Raw genomic sequence first — 18147 nt, 5'->3', positions numbered from 1 at the left:
ATAGACCAATTACAGATGTTACTTTGCAGAATAAGGGTCATTCCACCTATTACAGGTGTGCCTGTGAGCGGGAAAATGCACAGATCGCACAAATCGCATGCATTGGGTGCATAAAATGACGCACTCCGACTCAATGACCGCGATTTCCTATGGACAGGATGAAAAACCAGTATAATCGCAGGCATCGCATGCATCACTCGGACTCAATGAACGCGATTTCCGATGGCCACGATGAAAAAAATAGTGTAATCGCAGGCATCGCATGCATCTCGGACCGAACAAACACATGCGATGCCTGCGATGCTTGTGATTTGCGGACCGATAGCCGCGATTTACATTGTGGGCGCCGTTCTAGGTAAAGAGTACAGATTTTTTTTTCTCCAACACTAGAGTTTGGAAACTTTTTCAGTAGATTACTTGTAGATAGAAGTATAAGAGGGCAAAAAAGAATGTGCTCTTCACCTACAGCAATACTACACTGGATAGGCCCAATCTCGTCTGGTCTTGGTGGCTAAGCAGTGTTGGTCCTGGTTAGTGCATGGATGGGAGACCACATGGAAACACCAATTGTTGTAGGTGTTTTGCCATTACTGGAAAATGCCTTTTCTTTTTTTCCTCAGTTATTCAAAGTGGAAATTTTTGCTTTGGATTACTAGTAGAGAGAAGAAAAAGAGGTCAAATAGACACAATATCGCTCATCTAAATCTTTACCACACTGCTAGGGCCCAATTCCATCTGCTTTTGGTAGCTAAACAGTGTTGTGTCTGGTTAGTAGTTTTAGTTGAGACCACCTGCAAATACCTGTAAGTCTTTTTATATTTACCAACACATGATTTTGTTTTCTCCAACAATAGAGATTGAAATTTTTTTCAGTAGATTACTTGTAAATAGAAGTATAAGAGGGCAAAAAAGGATTTGTTCTTCACCTACAACCATACCACACTGGGTAGGCCCAACCTCATTTGATCTTGGCAGCTAAGCAGTGTTGGGCCTGGTTACTACTTGGATCGGAGACCACATGGGAACACCAGGTGTAGTAAGTATTTTGACATTACTGGCAAATAATTTTTTCCCCCAGCTATTCAAATTGGAAATTTTTGCTTTGAATTACTAGTAGAGAGAAGTGGAAGAGGTCAAATAGACACAATATTGCTCAACTAAATCTTTACCACACTGCTTAGGCCCAATTCCATCTGCTTTTGGTAGCTAAACAGTGTTGTGTCTGGTTAGTAGTTTTAGTTGAGACCACCTGCTAATACCCGATCCTGTAGGTCTTTTTATATTATCAACACATGATTTTTCTTTCTCCAACAACACAGTTTAGAAACTTTTTTAGTAGATTACTTGTAGATACAGGTATAAGAGGGCAAAAAATGACTTGTTCTTCACCTTGGCCATACCACTCTGGATAGGCCCATTCTCATCTGATCGGGCAGCTAAGCAGTGTTGGGCCTGGTTACTACTTGGATCGGAGACCACATGGGAACACCAGGTGTTGTAGGTATTTTGACATTACTGGCAAATGTTTTTTTCCCCAGCTATTCAAATTGGAAATTTTTGCTTTGGATTACTAGTAGAGAGAAGTGGAAGAGGTCACATAGACACAATATTGCTCATCTAAATCTTTACCACACTGCTTAGGCCCAATTCCACCTGCTTTTGGTAGCTAAACAGTGTTGGGCCTGATTAGCTCTTGAATGGGAAACCACATGGAAGCCCCAGGTGTAGTAAGTATTTTGACATTACTGGCAAATAATCCTTTTCCCCAGTTATTCAAATTGGACATTTTTGCTTTGAATTACTAGTAGAGAGAAGTGGAAGAGGTCACATAGACACAATATGCTCATCTAAATCTATACCACACGGCTTAGGCCCAATTCCATCTGCTTTTTGTAGCTAAACAGTGTTGTGTCTGGTTAGTAGTTTTAGTACAGACCACCTGCAAATTCCAGGTCCTGTAAGTCTTTTTATATTACCAACACATGATTTTTTTTCTCCAATAACACAGTTTGGAAATTGTTTAATAGATTACTTGTAGATAGAAGTATAAGAGAGCAAAAAAGGATCTGCTCTTTACTTATAGCCATACCACACTAGATAGGCCCTGTCTCGCCTGATATTGGCAGCTAAGCAGTGATGGGCCTGGTTAGTACTTGGATGGGAGACCACATTGGAACACCAGGTGTTGTAGATGTTTTAATATTACTGGCAAATGCTTTTTTCCCCAGCTATTCAAATTGGACATTTTTATTTTGGATTACTAGTAGAGAGAAGTGGAAGAGGTCAAATAGAAACAATATCCCTCATATAAATCTTTACCACACTGCTTAGGCCCAATTCCATCTGCTTTTGGTAGCTAAACAGTGTTGTGTCTGGTTAGTAGTTTTAGTTGAGACCACCTGCAAATACAAGGTCCTGTAAGACTTTTTATATTACCAACACATGATTTTTTTTCTCCAACAATAGAGATTGAAAACTTTTTCAGTAGATTACTTGTAGATAGATGTATAAGAGGGCAAAAAAGGATTTGTTCTTCACCTACAACCATACCACACTGGGTAGGTCCAATCTCATCTGATCTTGGCAGCTAAGCAGTGTTGGGCCTGGTTACTACTTGGATCAGAGACCACATGGGAACACCAGGTGTTGTAGGTATTTTGACATTACTGGCAAATGTTTTTTCCCCCAGCTATTCAAAGTGGAAATTTTTGCTTTGGATCACTAGTAGAGAGAAGTGGAGGAGGTCAAATAGAAACAATATCGCTCATCTAAATCTTTACCACACTGCTTAGGCCCAATTCCATCTTCTTTTGGTAGCTAAACAGTGTTGTGTCTGGTTAGTAGTTTTAGTTGAGACCACCTGCTAATACCCGATCCTGTAGGTCTTTTTATATTGTCAACACATGATTTTTCTTTCTCCAACAACACAGTTTAGAAACATTTTTAGTAGATTACTTGTAGATACAGGTATAAGAGGGCAAAAAAATGACTTGTTCATCACCTACAGCCATACCACTCTGGATAGGCCCATTCTCATCTGATCATGGCAGCTAGGCAGTGTTGGGCCTGGTTAGTTCTTGGATGGGAGACCACATGGGAACACCCTGTGTTTTATGTATTTTGACATTACTCGCAAATAATCTTTTCCCCCAGCTATTCAAATTGGAAATTTTTGCTTTGGATTACTAGTAGAGAGAAGTGGAAGAGGTCACATAGACACAATATTGCTCATCTAAATCTTTACCACACTGCTTAGGCCCAATTCCATCTGCTTTTGGAAGCTAAACAGTGTTGTGTCTGGTTAGTTGTTTTAGTTGAGACCACCTGCAAATTCCAGGTCCTGTAAGTCTTTTTATATTACGAACACATGATTTTTTTCTCCAATAACACAGTTTGGAAATTGTTTAATAGATTACTTGTAGATAGAAGTATAAGAGGGCAAAAAAGGAACTGTACTTTACTTTTAGCCATTACCACACTAGATAGGCCCTGTTCCACCTGGTCTTGGCGGCTAAGCAGTGATGGGCCTGGTTAGTAGTTGGATGGGAGACCACATGGGAACACCAGGGGCGAAATGTAATGGCAGGCGTTTTTTTTTTAGCGTTTTTTTTCCGCAAAATATGCAGTTTTCGGGCATTTCCCGAAAATCGCATATTTTATAGGGTGCGGATCGCTGCAAAAAAATCGCACTTCTTGCCGCGAAATCGCACATATTGAAGTGGCGATTTTTAGTCACACTTCAATTCGCATCCAGATGTTTTCCCATTGGAAAGCATCTAATCCGCACATGTAATAGGATGCGATTTTTGGTAAAGGTTACCAAAAATCGCAAAAAAATTAGACCAGGTTCTGGCTGGCGAGTTTGACAGAACCATGCACAGATCTTTGAGATCTTTGCATGGTTTTGTCCAAAAAAAAGGGTTAAAAATAAAAAATGGAAAAAAAAATGCGTGGGGACCCCCCTCCTGAGCATAACAAGCCCTGGGGCGGAAAGAGCCGGTCCTGGTTTCATAAAATCACAGAAACAAGCAAGTCGGGGTTCTGTGTATTTTATAAAACCAGCACCAGGCTCAAGGGCCGGTCCTGGTTCCCAAAATACGGGGGACAAAATGAGTAGGGGTCACCCGTATATCAAGAACCAGCACCGGGCCCAACCAGCCAGCAGGGTAATGCCACAGCCGGGGGGAGACTTTTTATACAAGTCCCCCCGGCCAAAGCATTCACCCCCTGACCGGTCAGCATGGGCAGGGGTCCTGGGGAACTGGGGATTCCCCCAAAGAAGGGGTCCCCCCCTCCAGAACTTACCTGCCCATGCTGAAGCCCGGGGCTGTCCTCGATGCCCCTGGGCGGTGGGCATCGAGCTGATACTGTTGTAAAAAAATAGATGAAAAACTATTATCTTATATCGTGGAACTATGAGTCCCAGCAAGCCTCCCCTGCTTGCTGGGACTTGGAGAACCACAAGTCCCAGCATGCGGGGCATTAAAGGGCCCGCTGGCACTTGTAGTTCCACAGTAAAAGAAATAGTTAAATAAACACACTGACATCCATTTAAAATAAACCTTTAATACATACAAAGCCCATACATACTGATACTTACCTATATTGAGGCCGTAGGTAGGTCCCAGGGTCTTGATCCGGTGCCTTGTCCTGGTCCGGATCTATGTCGGCATTCTTCTCCATGTCGATGTCCGCGTCGTCGTCCGGTCCGGGGTCCGAAGAAATACATGGGGGACCTGTGGAAGGAAATCCTACTCACCCAGGTCGTCCATGAAAGGTCTGAAGTCTTGATCCGACGTAGTCCTGGACTTCTGTCACCTTCTGTGACACACCGGCATCTCCATCGGCTCCCCATATCGGACTGTCAGAGGCGCAGAGATGTTTCATCTTCCGCGTCTGCATAGAATGATTCTAATGTCCGCTATGTGGCCAATCAGGAGCTGAGAAAGTCAGCTGGTGCTGGTTGTATAAAATACACAGAACCCCAACTTGCTTGTTTCTGTGATTTTATGAAACCAGGACCGGCTCTTTCATCCCGGGGCTGGTTATGCTTAGGAGGGGGGACCCCACGCCATTTTTTTTTTTTTTTTTTAAACAAAATCGCATGTTTGAAAATGTGCACATTTACATGACTAAAATTCGCCCGAAAACGCACCATATCGCACTTTTTTACTGCAAATTTGCATCTCATTACATATGCGAATTCACGGCAAAAAACTTGATTTTTTAAAGGTGCGATTTGGTATGATTTTTTCTGACGAAAACAAACGCACCCTATCACATTTCGCCCCAGGTGTTGTAGTTGTTTTAACATTACTGGAAAATGCTTTTTTTCCCCAGCTATTCAAATTGGACATTTTTGTTTTGGATTAATAGTAGAGAGAAGTGGAAGAGGTCAAATAGACACAATGGGTGACATTCTATGCTTTGCGCTAAATGCGCATGTTTTATTCGCGCACCACATCGCCGCAATTCGCCTTTTTCAAAATCGCACATTTTTCAGTCAAAATTCGATTATTTAATGTGATGCGCATTGGAGGCTGAAAAGTGCGAAGATAGGCGATTTGCGGCGAAGTGGTGCGATTTTTAGTAACAAAAAAGTGCGATTTTTAGTAACAAAAAAGTGCGATTTTTAGTAACAAAAAAATGCGATTTTTAGTAACAAAAAAGTGTGATTTCTTCCGCCGGTCATGTGCGAGTTTTGGACCAACCGGAGTGCGATTTACAAAACTGTCTCCGCATCACTAAGAACCCCACAACCTATTGGCCCACCTGTGTCCCCTCCATTATGCATCACACCCCCTATATAAAGGGCCATTGACGCTATTTCACTCTTTGATAGGAAGTAAGGAGCATGGAGAGGAGCAGTGGAAGTGTGAGTTCAGGAAGAGGTGTTGGTGGCAGAGTGAGGAGTGGCAGAGGGAGCAGTGGCAGAGTGATGAGTGGCAGAGGAAGCAGTGGCAGAGGGAGCAGTGGCAGAGGGAGCAGTGGCAGCAGCCAGTCAAGTGTGAGAGGCAGCAGTGTGGCAGGCAGCATGGCCACAGCAAGGCCAGCCTCAGCCCAGACCCTGGCCGTCCAGCCCCAGCAGGAGGAGGTTGAGGATCCGCTGGCATCCCCATCCTACAGCCAAGCCCTAGACCATACCCCACACCAGCTGCAGGAGGGCCACATGTCAGGGGTGGAGGAAGATGCTGGTGAGGAGGAGGAAGACACTGGCATGGAGGAGGAGGGCGACATGGCTGGTGGTGAAAATGAGGAGGAGGAGGAGGTGGTAGCTGGTCGCACCAAAAGTGGCTGGATGGTGAGATTTTCTTATGAAGAAAATGTGGCACTTGTCCGGGCTATCATGCCAGTGTTTGAGCGTTTGCTAGGAAAAACCAACCACAAGACCACTGCACAGCGCAAAAGGGCTATATGGAAGGACACCACCCAGGCGGTGAACGCTGTCAGTCATCACAAGCGCCTGGTCCGCAATGTAAAAAAGCGGTTTAACGATATCAAACGCCAGTTGAAACATAAAATGGCCCTGGAGATGGAGGAGGCCACCGGGACTGGAGGAGGAAGCCCCACCACTGTCAGCTACAATGCGTATGAGGTGAAGCTGAAGCGCATCATCCCCCCTGAGGTCCTGCCTGGCATGCATGTGGCGGATTCCGATAGGCCACAAACGCCACCGAGAGCTGGTAAGTGTGACCCCATGCAAACTTTAACATACATGCCAATGTATTATACCTGTAATGTGCACTTGTATTGTTATGCTTTGTAAAGTGCTGCTGTGGAACTACATAGCCCAGCAAGGTCATGCACAAGAAAATGGCTGCTCCTACTTTGAAATTGCTGATAATGCTGGGCCCTGTAGTTCCACAACTACTCATATTGATTAACAGTGTACCATTCTTTCTAGCAGACTAACATGTATGTGTACAAAAACCCTGAGGTGTACTGGTGGTTTAGCTGCCATGCCTACATACCCCCGATTAACCAATAGTTGTCATGTGTACACTAGTTTACTACTAAGCTTTAAATAAAATATTTGCCTATAAACCAAAAAAAAAGGTGGTCAAGATATAATGCAGTCCTTATCCATTGGGTATTGTCCATTATTGTTAATTCAATGCATGTTTTCTGAAAATGCTTAGCCATAGCAAGGTCCATAATGCCTGTCCATCTTTCCTTGTACAGATTGTCCGTCCCGAAGTGCTCACGCATCCAAGAAAAGAAGGCCCGTTGCTACTGAATCTGCGGAAGCAGGTAAATGAACAAACCACACCCCATTACACATACAGTACACACACCCATGTCACATCAACAATATCTCACACTACATTCAGCTCCTGCTGCTACATTGCAACAGAAATGAATGTAATGTGAGCTAGGCATGTCATATATTATTAATGTCAATGTTGCATGCTGTATCGGGGTACATGTGTAAGTTCATAACACCCCCAGGTATGTGCGTCAGCCATCTATAGCCCTATGTAAAACAGTGTAGACTACAGTGTGGCCTATATATGCATCATTACTTACCTCTTCATCTGTATCCACAGGTGCTATACAACTAGGGAGCAACACAACAGATTCTTCAATACTGGTGCTAGACGAAATGGACATCATTCTTGATCCGGTCGACACCTTTGCGGCAGAGGAAGAAATGCAGACCTCGTCACAGAGTGATCTTCCCCCAAGTGGGGTGTCTCCCAACCCACCCCCAACCACCCACCCACCCCATACAGCAGCTTCTGCTTCCCAAGTAGCTAACTCCTTGGTTATTTTCAAGGACAAACAGTTAGAATTCATGGCCTCCCAAAGCCTCCAAATAGGTAATATACAGGGGTACATGCGTGACACCTTCCTTCAGTTACGCAAAATTGCACGTAGTGTACGGGTAGGTGTAGGCACTCAGGTGCGCATTGCCAACAGTATTGACACCCGTTTTGCAGAACTAACTGCTGCAATAAGGGAGCAGAATAGGCATATTGGAAGCCTGGCGCAAAGTCTCACAGCACTAACCCAAACATGTGCAGCGCAGACCAATGCCTTACTAGCTATGCAGGCACAAATACAGCAGCAGGAAGGCAATGTGGGAGGTGGCACTGCATCAACCCTCAGCAGTGTATCCAGCACCCCAATAAGTGGCTCCCCCACTTCCCCACCCCGTCGTAGTGTGAGGACCCGTGGTGGGCTTAGTGCAGGGTCTAGAAGTGGTGTAGGGCTGCCTGATGCTGGGAGAAGGTAGCTGCTATATCTGTGTGTTTAGTTACTGTAATGGCAAACATCTTTTTACATGGCCCCACAGTTGTTATTTACCACATGTCAAAATGCAGAATGCTTTACAAAAAAAAAATAAGTAAAAATTGCTAACCGCATACCATTGTGTTTGTGTCTTTTTCTCAATATAAATTCATGTGTGAATTATAACATATTGTAATGGTATATGACTATGGGATTGCACTAAAGTAGTGTGGTATAACTCCTTGGCTGGCAAAGGTTGCGGATCTACATATTCCAGCAGGCTCTGACACTCATGGTTTGGACTGTAATGGTTGTAGTGTGTCTGGGCATGCTGGCACATGTAGTTCCACAACACCAGTGAGCCATGTTTGACTGCAAACTTCATTCATACATGTATCAAGAGTACTTAGAAGCTAGATAGCAGCAAGGGATAGGTCAGCACCACCATGTGCATCCGTTGGGGACTGCGTGTTAGGTTAAATGTGGGTGGAAACAGATGGTATTGGTCAATAATTTGTTAATGAGTACACTTACAACACTGGTACATTTTGGAGTACAGGGCACATGTGCTTAGCAGAAAAGTAACGACTGCTGATGTATGTCCGCAACAACTTCTTTATAGCAAGTAACAGTTGAGTTAAATGCTTAGACAAAGTGGCCTGTGATACCACCAAGGCCCATGAGGTCTCACACTGAGTGGAGGCTGTGGACAAATAGCAGAGGGCACACATTAATTTGTGCTGGGCAGACACTGCATAGTTGTCTCCCACAAAATGGTACATCTCTCACCTGCTCATATAACTCCAACAGGGTAATGGGGTTCAGCGTAACCATCCCCACAACCTGTTGATCCAACAGGTAGTCCAGGTACAGGCGAGCACCATACATACGTGGGGTACCCAGTAGTGGGGGGGCTACCAGGATCTGTTGCCCAGCTTCCTCCCTCCTGCGTAGCTCCTCCAAATGGGACACATCACAGATAAGCAACTTGAAAATAGTCATCAAAATGTACATGATTTAAACCCTCACAGGTGTCCTTACTGATGTTGGGGTTTATGTAGGGGTGTTTGTGAGTGATAATGAGGGCACCTGTGTTGAAATTAACCATGTGTGCACTTGACCAAAATTAGTTCTGTGCAAAATCGCCAAACAGAACCAGGTCTGAAATAAGTGCGATAATTAGACACCTAAAAAGTGCGAATTGCAAATGCGCATAGCATTAAATAAGCGGTTTGTATACTTTTGTATTGGAAAACATCTGGATGCGATAAAAGTGCGAATTAATCTCGCGCTTTTGGTCCGCATACCTTAACGCACATAATATGCGATTTCTGTCCCTTAACGCATCACATTAAATTGGCAATTTCAATGAAAAATGCGATATCGCCATTTTGTGGTCTAAATAACGCCAAAAAACGGAAATCGCAGAGCATAGAATGTCACCCAAAATCCCTCATATAAATCTTTACCACACTGCTTAGGCCCAATTCCATTTGCTTTTGTAGATAAACAGTGTTGTCTCTGGTTAGTAGTTTTAGTTGAGACCACCTGCAAATACCAGGTCCTGTAGGTCCTATATTACCAACGCATGATTTTTTTTCTCCAACACTAGAGATTGGAAAGTTTTTCAGTAGATTACTTGTAGATAGAAGTATAAGAGGGCAAAAAAGAATGTGTTCTTCACCTACAGCCATACTACACTGGATAGGCACAATCTTGTCTGGTCTTGGCAGCTTAGCAGTGTTGGTCTTGGTTAGTGGGAGACCACATGGGACCAGGTGTTTTAGGTGTTTTGACATTACTATAAAATGCTTTTTCTTTTTTTCCCCAGTTATTCAAAGTGGAAATTTTTGCTTTGGATTACTAGTAGAGAGAAGTGGAAGAGGTCATATAGACACAATATCGCTCATCTAAATCTTCACCATACTGCTTAAGCCCAATTCCATCTGCTTTTGGCAGCTAAACAGTGTTGTGTCTGGTTATTAGTTTCAGTTGAGACCACCTGCAAATTCCAGGTCCTGCATGTCTTTTTATATCACCAACACATGATTTTTTTTCTCCAACAATAGAGATTGGAAACTTTTTCAGTAGATTACCTGTAGATAGAAGTATAAGAGGGCAAAAAAGGATTTGTTCTTCACCTACAACCATACCACACTGGGTAGGCCCAATCTCATCTGATCTTGGCAGCTAAGCAGTGTTGGGCCTGGTTACTACTTGGATAGGAGACCACATGGGAACACCAGGTGTTGTAGGTATTTTGACATTACTGGCAAATGTCTTTTTCCCCAGCTATTCAAATTGGAAATTGTTGCTTTGGATTACTAGTAGAGAGAAGTGGAAGAGGTCAAATAGACACAATATTGCTCATCTAAATCTTTACCACACTGCTTAGGCCCAGTTCCATCTGCTTTTGGTAGCTAAACAGTGTTATGTCGTTGTAGTTTCAGTTGAGACCACCTGCAAATACCAGGTCCTGTAAGTCTTTTTATATTACCAACACATGATTTTTTTCTCCAACATTAGAGATTGCAAACTTTTTCAGTAGATTACTTGTAGATACTGTAGAAGTATAAGAGGGCAAAAAAGAAAGTGTTCTCCACCTATAGCCATACTACACTGGATAGGCCCAATCTCGTCTGATCTTGGCAGCTAAGCAGTGTTGGTCTTGGTTAATGCTTGGATGGGAGAACACATGGGAACACCAGGTGTTGTAGGTGTTTTGACATTACTGGAAAATGCTTTTTCTCTTTCGTCCAGTTCGGTGACACAGTTAACCTTGGGATGTAGGAGGGTCCGCAGGAGCCAGGCACCTATTCTGAAAGTCTTTGGGAGCAGGCTCCTCCCCTTCTGCATCCCACAATGCTTCAATTTGTTTTAGGTGCCCACAGGAGTGGGTGCTATGCTGAGCAGCTGCGCTGCAACTGCATTTTTTCGTTGGTTTTACTAGCTTAGCTAGTGTTTTTTATTATTTTAGTAACTTTAGAGTTAGAGCAGGTTTTCCAGTGTGTTACTTCATAATGAAGTTCACACACACTGAGAGCGCAGCAGAGGCTGTCAGCTCTCTGTGTGCAGAGGGAAGCTGCTGCTCCCTCTACACAGCGCTTGCCTCTGCTTATAAGAGGTTTCCTGGGCTCCGGAGGTGTCCTAACTGGCTCCTTGCCTAGAAGGGGATCTTGGGGGACAGACCCTCCGTGATGGCTCCCGCCATCTTGGTTTGAGCTTAAAGACAGAAATCCCTTAGGGGAGGTGAAGTCTTTTACAGGAGTCCAGCATTTCTGGACAACTCCGAGTGGTCCCAGTGAAGGGAGTTACTGGAGGTAAGGAGAGGCACTTGCGGGAGCGGCTAAAGGGGGTTTAGGCGCCAAAATGGCTTCCTTCCCCGCTGAAGCAGAGACTTGGTCTCTTCCTGCTCTGTGCACTGGCGCCATTTCTCTCCATGCTGCGGAGCTGAAATGAGGTGGATGCTGGACACAGATATCTGTCTCTCCTACAAAGCGCTACCCTCGCAGATCGTTGACAACAGAACTACACAGATAAGTGCATTATTCTGTGTTCTACCTGACATTTTGTATTGTGTTTTTATAACATGGCTAAAGGGTAAAAAAGCATTTCTGTTGGGTTGGAGGAGGGAGCGCTGGACAGGGTTATTTGCTGCAAATTATGCGGAGGCAATTTAACATGTGAACAAGGGGACCAGGGGGAATTGTGCCCTTCAGGTGAGTCCAGTGAGTTGCAGGTCCCTGGGTCTGAGCAAGCTGTACCATCATGGGCTGCTGCTTTAGGGAGGTCTTTTAATGCCCTAACAGAGGATTTGACCAGGCAAAAGGATTCCTTAATAGGTTTTCCTGCCCAGACTCCCTCTTCAGTCCCTGGTATTGAGGATTTAATTGTGGCCGTGAGGCAGATATTAAGGGGGAAATTTACCAATATGAAAAACCTAGTTTTTCGTATTGGTATTTTCCCTACGACTGCATACGACTGTTTAAGTCGTATGCAAAGTCGTGTTCCGGAGGATCAGTTACAAAGCAGTCATATACGACTGCTTTGTAACCCTCCGATGTCGTAGGAATTCGTATTAGCAGCCGTATATACGGCTGCTAATACTAATTATTTGTAGGCAGTCTGCACGGATCAGTCAGATCCGTGCAGGCTGCAAGGTGTAAAAAAAAATTCAATAAATAAATAAAAAAAAAAAACGGCGTGGGGTCCCCCCCACAGCCGAAACCAGCACCAGGCTGACAGAGGCTGGAGCCGGTAATTAAAAATCAGGGAACCCGACAAATAGGGATTCCCTGATTTTTAACAACCAGCCCCAGGCTCCTGCTCTGGGGCTGGTTCCCAAAATACGGGGGACAAAATGAGTAGGGGTCCCCCGTATTTTAAGAACCAGCCCCAGGCAAAACCAGCCAGCAGGTAATGCCACAGCCGGGGGGAGACTTTTTATGCAAGTCCCCCCAGCCAAAGCATTAACCCTACCGACCAGTCAGCCTGGCCAGGGGCCCTGGGGGAGTGGGGACCCCCCCAATAAAGGGGTCCCCCCCCTCCAGGACTTACCTGACCAGGCTGAAGCCTGGTGCTGTCCTCGATGCCCCTGGGTGGTGGGCATCGAGCTGATAGTGTTGTAAAAAATAGAACAAACTATTGTTTTTTACTGTGGCACTACAAGTGCCAGCAAGCCTCCCCAGCAAGCTGGGACTTGGAGAACCACAAGTCCCAGCCTGCTGGGCATTAACGGGCCCGCTGGGTCTTGTAGTGCCACAGTAAAAAAAAAATCAGGAGCCGCCTAGCCGCCTAGCAGCCAATCCTGATTGGCTGCTAGGCGGCTAGGCGGCTCCTGATTGGCCAGAATTCATTCTGAGCCCAGACGCCGAACAGGAAGGTTCTCTCCGGCTCTAAAAGCCGGGGAGCGTCGCGGAAGATGCCGACAGCTGCTGGAAGTCGCCAGCAGCTGTCAGAAGACCTGGATGTCGACAGATGAAGAACGAAGACCATCCATGCAGGACCTGGGTGAGTAGGATTTCCTTCCACAGGTCCAACATGGATTATCTTCGGACAGGACGCCGCCGACCCCGGAGCCGCCGACACGGAGCCGCCGACAACGGAGCCGCCGACACGGAGCCGCCGACACCGGAGCCAGCGACCTACCAACGGGATCAAGATAGGTAAGTATCAGTATGTGTGTATTGTGTGTATTAAACTTTTATTTAAAATGGGTGTCAGTGTGTTTTATTTAACTATTTTTTTTACTGTTGCACTACAAGACCCAGCGGGCCCGTTAATGCCCAGCAGGCTGGGACTTGTGGTTCTCCAAGTCCCAGCTTGCTGGCACTTGTAGTGCCACAGTAAAAAACAATAGTTTGTTCTATTTTTTACAACACTATCAGCTCGATGCCCACCGCCCAGGGGCATCGAGGACAGCACCAGGCTTCAGCCTGGTCAGGTAAGTCCTGGAGGGGGGGGACCCCTTTATTGGGGGGGTCCCCACTCCCCCAAGGCCCCTGGCCAGGCTGACTGGTCGGTAGGGTTAATGCTTTGGCCGGGGGGACTTGCATAAAAAGTCTCCCCCCGGCTGTGGCATTACCTGCTGGCTGGTTTTGCCTGGGGCTGGTTCTTAAAATACGGGGGACCCCTACTCATTTTGTCCCCCGTATTTTGGGAACCAGCCCCAGAGCAGGAGCCTGGGGCTGGTTGTTAAAAATCAGGGAATCCCTATTTGTCGGGTTCCCTGATTTTTAATTACCGGCTCCAGCCTCTGTCAGCCTGGTGCTGGTTTCGGCTGTGGGGGGGACCCCACGCCGGTTTTTTTTTATTTATTTATTTATTTTTTCTATTTTTTTACCCTGAAGCCTGCACGGATCTGACTGATCCGTGCAGGCTAAAACGCAAATACGACATGAAAATGGTGTTCTATTTTCCTGTCATATTTGCGTGGGTGTTTTACACCACTAAGGAGCCGTATTATCAGTACGGCTGCTTAGTACATCAGAAACCACCATTCTTTTGAATGGTGATTTCTGTTGTATTCTATCGATGGTGTAGACATTCGTATTTGTAAATACAAATACGAATGTTCCATCTTTAGGACTACGAATTGTTGTATTTTTGGGATTGTAAATCCCGAAAATACAAATTCGTAAAAAAAAGGTGTATTTCTCCCTACGAATACACCTTTTTTCTACGAATCCATTTTGGTAAATGTCCCCCTAAATCTTTCTCATGAAGAGAAGTCCCTGCGCACTGTGTATTTAAAAAGAGTCGCAGGGACCCTGTTTGTTTTCCTTCTGATGAAGGACTGACTTCCTTGCGAGGGGAAGCATGGAAAAACCCTGATAAGAGGTTTTTAATGGCTAGGAAATATGCCAATATGTATCCCATGCCTTAGATCCATGTGAGGTTATGGGAAAATGTTCCATTGGTTGATGCATCCGTGACCAGATTAACTAAGTCTACAGGCTTGCTAGTGCAAGGGGGTGCGGTCTTTAAGGATCCAGTGGTAAAAAAGTAGAAGGTTGCCTTAAAGCAATCTTTGAAGGTGTGGGTTTTACACTGCGTTTCCATTATTGCTTCTGCCTGGGTTGCAAGAGCAAAGATTAAGTGGGCAGAGGACTTGAGCGGTCATCTCCAGCCTATTCAGAAGCCGTTATATTGGCTGAAAAGTTGAGATGTGCTGCAGAGTACATTTGTGAGGCTAGTGAGGATGGCTCTACAATGGCGTCTAAGGTATCCCCAACCTCTGTTACAGCCAGAAGAGCTTTTTGGCTTGAGAAGCAGATAGTGAATCCAAAACAGTCTCTTGAGACTTTACCGTTTAAGTTTGGCATTTTTAATCCGTCCTTTCGTTCCTCCTTTCGGGGCGGAGCTTCCAACAGAGGACAGGCAGGGCAAGGCAGATTCCAGGCAGGTAGAGGAAGGACTTCCAAATCGTGGCTTGGGGCCTTTGCAAAGAAACACACAGCAATGGGGTTGATAAGTCCTCTGCATGACGAGGCAGAGGCTCCCCTTCTGGGCTCAGGGGGGTGATCGCCTCCTGCTGTTTCGGGACAGGTGGAAAGAGTCCACCAGGGATCCTCAGGTTTATTCCATTGTTTCCGAAGGTTACCGGATAAATCTTAGGGGAGTCCCTTCAAAGAGATTTCTACCTACCCCATTACCAAGAACCGCGTCTCTGAGATCTGCGCTTCTGGGGGCAGCTTTGTCTCTCAAAGAAAAGGGGGTAGTGGTCCTGGTACCTCAGGAGGAAAGAAAGAAAGGCTTTATTCAATCCTTTTTCTTAGTTCCTAGACTAGACGGGTCTTTCAGACCTATTCTAAATTTGAAATCTTTTAATCTTCACCTATGGGTGGATAGTTTTGCATGGTGTCAGTGCGCTTAACAATCCTAAGCATAGAGCCGGGAGAGTTTCTGGCATCTGTGGATATTCAGGATGCGCATATCCATGTGTCCATTTACAGGGAACATCAGTCCTGACTCCAACTTGCAATAGGAGAGAACCATTGGCATTTTCCACCTCTGCTGTTTGGTTGGGCAACGGCACCGAGAGTATGGCTGCAGTCCTCAGACTGAAAGGAATAACAAGTATTTCTTATCTTGACCACCTGGCGGAGTTGTCAGAGAAGCTTCAGACACATCTGAGCATCGCAACTCAATTCTTATGAGTTCAGGGGTGGGGGCTAAATCTTCCCAAGTCTCTGTTAGCATCCACTCAGAAACTGCAGTTTCTGGGGGTGATATTGGACATGCTCCTTCACAGGGTGATTCTACCAGAATCCATGGCAACGGATAGTTGTCAAATGGGGTTAGCCATTACACAAGGTCCTGCACCGATGGTGTGGCAGGGAGTATGGTTGCTTGAGAAATTGGTGGCAACGTTCGAGACTCTTCAGTTTGCCATATTCCACTCGAGAATGTATCAGTGGAACATCCTGTCATGTTGGTCAGGGAATGCAAAGACCATGAGGCAGGAGAAGCTGCTTCTGTTTCAGGGGTCGAGAGAATCCCTGAACTAGTGGACAGATATAGAGACCTTGCAGTTGGGAAGTTCCCTTTGCTCCTGGGTCTGGCTGGTAATAACAACAGACGCCAGTCTCCGGGGTTGGGGAGCAGTAGTCCTTCACCTACGGGTGCAGGGTCCCTGGTCCACGGAAGAATCCAGTCTCCCGATCAATATCTTTGAACTTCGGGCGGTATGGATCCTGAAGGGATCACTGCTACGAATACAGTCAGACATGACCACAACGGTGGCTTACCTGAATCACCAGGGCGGCACTCGCAGCAAGACGGCAATGAAGGAGGTATTGTGGATCTTTACCTGGGCAGAAACCAATATTCCAGTATTATCAGCTGTGTTCATTCCGGGGGTCCGGAATGTGGAAGCGGATTTCCTCAGCAAAGAAAATCTGCTGGAGGGAAAATGGACACTTCATTAGGAAGTGTTCCATGAGATTGTGGACCGCTGGGGTCTTCTAGAGATAGACCTAATGGCATCAAGCAGCAGCTGTCAGGTACTAAGGTTTTGCTCCGGGTCAAGGGACCCGACAGCTTTTGCAGTAGATGCTTTGACAATTCTTTGGCATTTTAAGCTGGTCTACTTTTTCCCACCGTTTCCAATGATACCGAAGGTATTGAAACGCCTGAAGGGCCAGGGAGTGCAAGCCATTCTAATTACAGGCCCAGGAGGTCGTGGATTCAGACATACTGTGGTTGCCGACGGACCCTTGTCGTCTTCCTCTGTGGCCGGATTTGCTTAAAGCAGGGTTGTTTTCTACACCTGGACTTAGCTTGTCTCAATTTGATGGCGTGGCTTATGAAACCGTCTTACTAATAAAGAAGGGGTTTTCGGATGCAGTTATACAGACCATGCTCAGGACTATGCTCGTAAGCCTGTATCAGCAGGTAACTACCATAGGGTCTGGAAGATTTACATCAGGAGGTGTGAACGTCAGTGAGTTTGCACGTCAAGGTTCAAAGTTTTCAAGACTTTTGGAGTTTTTGCAGGGTGTTTTTTTTTCGGCAGGTCTTAGTCTACAGTCTGTGAAAATGCATTTGCCTGCATTATCGTTTTTCTTTCAAAATAGGGTATCTATTTCCCGAGGTTCAGACCATTTTGCAAGGAGTGACAAGACTTAAATCTTCATACAGGCAAACTGTGGATCCGTGGGATTTGTATCTAGTTCTGTCTGTTTGCAAAATCCCGCTTTGAGCCTTTAAGATCAGCTGATCTTAGGTATGTTTCTTGGAAACTGACTTTTTTGTTGGGCATGGCTTCAGCAAGGCGTGTTTGAGAGTTGGGTGCCTTGTCCTGCAAGTCACCGTTTTTGTTATTTTATGATGATAGGGCTGTACTTCGAACAGTGCCTACTTTTCTACACTGTCTTTTGTTTTAACCAAGACATTGTTCTTCCGGTGTTTTCAGGTCATAGGGACAAATGGAAGAGTTTGGACGTAGTTCGCGCCTTGCGAATTTACGTGGAGAGGGTAAAGGTCATTCGCAAATCTGATTTGCTTTTGGTATTGTATGACGTACATGCGTTTGGGTGGCCTGCTTCAAAGCAGACCATTGCTCGTTGATTGAGGTCTACTATTGCCTTTGTCTACTGTAAGGTAGGTAGACCGGTTCCTTTATGGATAAATGCCCATACCACCAGGTCAGTCGCTTCCTCGTGGACCGTGCACCATGGGGCTACAGCGGAGCATGTGTGGGGCGGCCACCTGGTCCTCTGTTCACACCTTTACCAAATTTTACAGGTTTCATGAGTTCGCGTTGTAGGACACTTCATTTGGACATGCAGTGATGAGAACTAGCGATCTGAGCGTACCCTCCCATAGTACCGGCGCGTGAACGTCCCAAGGTTAGCTGTGTCACCGGACTGGATGAAAGAGAAAAGGGAATTTTTTTAAGAACTTACCGTTCGA

The 18147-nt window shown here is 45.5% G+C and overlaps 5 pseudogenes; all 5 read left to right on the top strand.

The window, feature by feature from the left end:
* The first annotated feature begins 924 nt into the window (after nucleotides 1-924).
* Nucleotides 925-1043, top strand: LOC146039314 (5S ribosomal RNA; annotated as a pseudogene).
* Nucleotides 1044-2536: 1493 nt separating this feature from the next.
* On the top strand, nucleotides 2537-2655 carry LOC146038144 (5S ribosomal RNA; annotated as a pseudogene).
* A 344-nt stretch (nucleotides 2656-2999) lies between these two features.
* On the top strand, nucleotides 3000-3118 carry LOC146039965 (5S ribosomal RNA; annotated as a pseudogene).
* A 7253-nt stretch (nucleotides 3119-10371) lies between these two features.
* Nucleotides 10372-10490, top strand: LOC146035742 (5S ribosomal RNA; annotated as a pseudogene).
* Nucleotides 10491-10833: 343 nt separating this feature from the next.
* LOC146039844 (5S ribosomal RNA) lies at nucleotides 10834-10952 on the top strand (annotated as a pseudogene).
* Nucleotides 10953-18147: the final 7195 nt, after the last annotated feature.

Source organism: Crinia signifera, chromosome 1 (assembly GCF_055691185.1).
Source record: "Crinia signifera chromosome 1, ASM5569118v1, whole genome shotgun sequence".
NCBI classification, from domain to species: domain Eukaryota; kingdom Metazoa; phylum Chordata; class Amphibia; order Anura; family Myobatrachidae; genus Crinia; species Crinia signifera.
Note: the sequence above shows the minus strand (reverse complement) of the source record. Positions and strands in the feature narration are given on the sequence as shown.